Here is a 5450-nt window from a genome sequence, read left to right on the forward strand (position 1 = left end):
TTTAGGACAATAGTCCATGTCAGATCTGACAGTTCTCACTAGAAACAGACAAAAAAATGGTTATTTTTAAAATATTATAACTGCAACTAGCAATTGAGGAGAAACAAGGTCATCTATCATCAAAATCAAAATGTCATTTAAGTCATTATTATATACACAATAAATTATAGTTACCAAAAACATGTACATACGTGTGTCCAAATACTTCATTCTGAGATTCAGGGAACGAGGATCTCTGTCATATGTGGTTACCATGTCTGGAAGATTGTCATCAAGCTGAAGAATATATATTTAAAAAAAAAAGTGAAAAGTGCTTAACCCATTGGTTGTATTGGTGTTTGCTGCCATCTTGTGGTTGCAAAACATTTACAAGCAACTCAAATACAAAAGTTGAATAATAGAGCAGTACTCAATAAGGACACGTTCCCAGCCCAGGAAACACCACTAAGGACAGGGAACTGTCTAATCTTCCTCTTTAGGAACCAGAACTTTCTTTAGACCCCAGAAACGTCCCTGCAGTATATGTAGTTCATGTCAAACCAATCAACTGGCAAGGGGCTTTTGTTGATTTTGTTAAAACACAACATCTTAAAATCGGGATAAGAACCAATGACTTTCCCATTTTGACACACTCACCCCTCTGAAGTCATGAGGTCTGGGGTTCTCATACTGTTGTGTTGGAAACTTGCCCGTCCTGACAAACATCACCTGCGTCTCCAGTGCATCTGGAGGTTTGTACCTGGTGATGAAGGTTGGAGGTTCCTTCTCCGTCTTCTTGTTGTTTTCCTCAGATAAATAAATACTAGGCAGAATTATCGTAGATGTCCTCATACTTTCACTTCTTGTCACCTTTGGTCTGAAGTTTCTTTCTTTCTTTTGAGGAGGTGACACAGTTGTGTAGAGCTTTAAAGAGAAATCTGGTGGTCTGAGGTTCCAGACGTTGACCTGGCTGTGATTCTCGGGTTCCAGAGGCCTGAAGTATTTACTTCTGGCCAAGTACAGGTTCTTACTCACAGAGAATTCAGTTTTCCTCTGGAAACAGACTGAAGTGAGTGGATTGAAGAGCTCACGTGGCGGCATCATAATCTCTTGATGGAAGTCCTCTTGAGACGCTGACAGTCCAAGACGGAGACTGAAGTTCATGTACAGTTTGTACCAGTGCTTCAGGAACGTAGACAGAGAGGACTAGTCGCAGCCACAACACATAATAAAGCGCTGCTTGGTAACAAGAGACAAAAAAAGAATTGACTTACAGAGGCTGGGCCTCAACAAAAGCTGAGAAGAAGTTGGCGACAGGCCTGAAACCTCGTCAACCATCGCACTGTTTTCAAGGGGGAAAGCATTTGAAAAGTGTTGAATGACCAGTTCACAAAACAAACTCAGACAGATCTACTGTACAGCAGATGATAAATAGTCTGAATTATATCATAGAAAGAAAGGGTACATAATCACAAAATTAAGACGGACGTAAAAAACAAAACAAAAAAAAAACACAAAAATTAAGACGGACGTAAAAAAAAAACAACAACAAAAAAACACTGCTCTAGGAATTGGTAGAACTGGTTCAAAAATATTGCAAAAATGCTAGAACTAACAAATAAAACTGTTCACCATAAACATCATCATCATCGTCTGACTGACTTAATTTCAAAGTCTGTGCTAACTTCAAGTTAAACAAAGATAGCAAAAACAAACAAACAAAACCTAGAACCTCCTGTTCTTAGTAAAAGAAAAGTCAAATTTTGGATTAGTTTTATTTCATTTTTACAATAAATTTTAAATAAATAAATACATTTTTGAATGTGCATTATTCATATTGTCTTGTAAAATTTTTAACCCTCATTTAATAGTGTTATTTTATGGCACATAAAATAACACTATTTAATCTGACAGCAAAAAGGTCACGTGTGTGTTGTTGTAATGTATGAAGTCGGTGTGTTGTTTTGTTTGTTTTTCTCCCTCTGTACTTTCCTCCCACAGTTTAAAATCATGCAGAACTGAGTTTAATTGTTCACTCTGAGGGGACCACAGGTGTGAATGGAAGTGTGAATTGTCTTCTTTGGCCCAGAGATTGGTGAGACTGGCGGACTATCTTGTGTGTTCCTAAACCTGGCACACTGACAGCTGAGATTAGCTCAAGCAATCCTGGAAATCCTCAACCAAACTCAGCTGAGAAGACAGGTGACAGATGTCTCGGAGCACTGTGATTGGACACATCTGGCACTGAATCACCTGCTGCAAAAGAACATGGACGAATACCAGTGACTGAAACACACACTGAAAAATGACCAAGGGGTTTTCCTTTTACCTTGAATGAAGGTACTGTTTATTATTACTATTATTATTGTTGTTGTTGTTGCTGTTGTTGTTGATTTGATCCACTATAACCATGTCCACTATGTTGGTGGTCAACTTGACACTGCTGATAATAATAATGATGCCCGGTTAAAATGAAAACTCAGCCTGAGCAAAGCACATACTGTTTTATTGTTTATAAAAACGTCCCTTAGGTGGCAGCAAACAGCAACAGAAAACAGTTTCAACGTTTTCTTGACGCAATCAAATTTCCACAGAAAATACTTTCATTTTTTCCCCCCAAAACAATCTGTACTGTCTAAATTGAAATTGAAAATGGCAAATATTAGTTGACTTTTCATAATGACAGGCAACAAAATGTTAAGCAAAGCAGACTGAATGTTAAAATATAGCGTGTATACAAATAAAAAAAATGGTCAAAAAAATATTAGTTAATAGATGAAAATGGAGGGGCTATAATTATGACCATGACCTAATAGACATAATAGAAGAAATTATTAATTATAGGAATTATAAAATGTGATTTTTTTTTCCACAGTCCTCACCTTCTGTAAAGCAGATCCTGGTTCTCCAGTCTGACAGCTGAGTAAAGAAGCAACAAGAAACCCGAGCAGAGTGTGTGTGTGAAGGATGTGACCTCAGGAGCCCTGTAAAATCCAGGAGCCTCCATCTTCACAGGCTTCCATTGACCCTTGACCCCTGCTGCCATTGTATACGGTGACATTTACAGCTGACAAACAAATGGTAGTTCAGTGCAGACAATGACATGAAGCCGTTGTCAGAGATGTTGACGTTGACCCGGACTTCCAGAGACAACTGAATCCTTGCAGTAAATTATGATTATGTGTAAATCACAGGAGAAAATACAGGAACAAAACAGAAACATGATCCTGAGAATGAACTGGGGAGACAAGGGCTCTAAATCTTTTCTGCTTCTTATGTTTGTGTGTGTCTCAGTTTTTAGATGTGTGTGTGTATGTGTATGTGTGTTTGCGCGCCAGGACCTCCATCTGTTTTTACTGTTGTCAGTAAAAACCAGAGACCCTGATCCTCCAATCAAACGCTCCTCCTTCCTTCTTACCCTCTTCTTTGCAAAGACAGATCAGCTCGAACACTGTGAAATCAAAACTAAACTAAACAAAAAAAGTCAAATTTATGTAAACAAATTTGGACAGATGAATACTGAAATATGTCCATGTATAAAATGAATGTGTCAGAAACTAACATGAATGTTTGTTGTTATGGTTGTTGTTAAGGTATCAACCAAAAGCAAACAAATAATAATACAATTTTAAATGACTTAAAATAATAATAAAAAAATGTACAAAGCAAAGAATGAATATAAATAGGTAATATAACATATTATTTAAAAATATTCTTTGAACTAACCCCCAGCAGAACAGATAGAATTTATCCAAGAAGCAACAAAATGGTAGAAAATACAGACAAAATGGTGGATTAAACATTTGGCCTATAAATTGTTTGTCTTGCTAAAAAAAAGTTACATTTACTGTAAAAATGTCTAAGCCATAAGAAGCAAGTGAAAATGTAGCAAAATTAGTACAGAGTAGCTTAAAAGTTGGCAAATAAAATGGCTAAAACTGACCAAAGACAACATAGTTAGCATAGCTCGGTTTCTGTTTCTTCAATTCCTACACCTGCTCTGTGTTTCATGTATCTTGCTGTGTGACTTCTGGATTATTATTTTTTAAACTGAACCTGCTGTCTCCGAAAGGGATAACTTAACTGTAGCTAACATAGAAATATGTAAACTGAAGCTAATGCAAATATTCACTTCTGGACATGCTGTTGAGGCTTCATTACCTTATTTATTTTTAAACTGAACCTGCTGTAATTTAACTGTAGCTAACAAAGCCAAACGTTGGTTGGACAATAACAAAAACAGTTCACCAAATATTCACTTATGGACATGCTGTTGAGGCTTCATTACCTATGACATGGTTACATTAGAAACGAGAGATGCTAATGTTGCTAACATGCATTTTTTGTGTGTGTTAGCTGTGTCCTTACAGTCAGCTTAAGGCTTTTTTGGGATGTGATGGAGGCTGGATGTCAGAGGTGGAGGCAGAAATAGCTGCTGTGGTGACCCAGCTGCTATCGGGTCACATTTGTGAAACAAAACCAGACAGTGAACTAACCGGTCAGCAGTTGTGGTGTGTGTTTAAACAGGAAAATGGAAGTTATTTCTCAGTTTTATTTCACAATTTTGAAGACTAAGCCCAGACCTAGAAAAACCTGGTTTTGTTGTTTGAAATCCCAGCATCTGATACACAAAGGCATAACATCAGACACATTTGATCTTTTTTTTTCTTCAGCCAAGACCTCTTCTTTTTTCCTTCATACAGATCCTCTAGATATATACTTTTTTCAGGAAAATGTGATCTATTACTTCCTCTGCGTTATATTCCCACTTCTTAAGAGATTTAACTCTTCGCTTCAGCTTCTTAGCCCTCGCCAGTGAAACTCGAGCGAGGATGGAAAAAAAAAAAAACATTTTAAAAGAAGGTGAATGGGATTTTCGGAATGGTCCAAAATTCCACTCTCTGGCTTAGGCCGCTTCCTATGAAACATGCAGCATCTGTTTTAGTGGTTTCGAGTGGTGACTAATGACATATCACAGGCTACCACAGCCACTGGAGTCAGACTGCATGATTAAAACATCAGACTGACTTCCTTTCTGTGCACTGAAGAATGAGAACGGGAATCAGAGGCAGCATTTAAAGTTACAGCTTCTTAAAAGAAGTTCTGTTTTATTCATTACTGTTTTTATTTTTTTTTAAAGCATTGAAATCTGAACCTCCTTATTTCACGTTTTAAAAAGTGAAAATCACTTAGTAAACTGCTGACTCTCCTAAACCCACTAAATGTGAGATGGATGGATTGATGGATGGATGGATGGATGGATGGATGGATGGATTACCCTATTAATGATTTCATAGTTTACCTTAAAGACTTACTTAATTTTTTTCTAATTTTTTTACTCAGTTCCTTAGACTTATAGATAGATAAGAAAACCAATATCTATCTATCTATCTATCTATCTATCTATCTATCTATCTATCTATCTATCTATCTATCTATCTATCTATCTATCTATATATATATATATATAT

At 36.7% G+C, this 5450-nt stretch overlaps 1 long non-coding RNA gene across 1 annotated transcript in view; it reads left to right on the plus strand.

The window, feature by feature from the left end:
• LOC112487993 (uncharacterized) overlaps positions 1-3993 on the plus strand; it is a 13496-nt gene extending 9503 nt beyond the window's left edge. The window contains exons 3-4 of the long non-coding RNA XR_003051651.1: positions 1981-2319; positions 2855-3993. This is a non-coding gene — a long non-coding RNA (uncharacterized LOC112487993). The remainder of the gene's footprint in view (positions 1-1980; positions 2320-2854) is intronic.
• The last annotated feature ends 1457 nt before the right edge of the window (positions 3994-5450 follow it).

Source organism: Cynoglossus semilaevis, chromosome 13, assembly GCF_000523025.1.
Source record: "Cynoglossus semilaevis isolate Cse_v1.0 chromosome 13, Cse_v1.0, whole genome shotgun sequence".
Lineage (NCBI taxonomy): Eukaryota > Metazoa > Chordata > Actinopteri > Pleuronectiformes > Cynoglossidae > Cynoglossus > Cynoglossus semilaevis.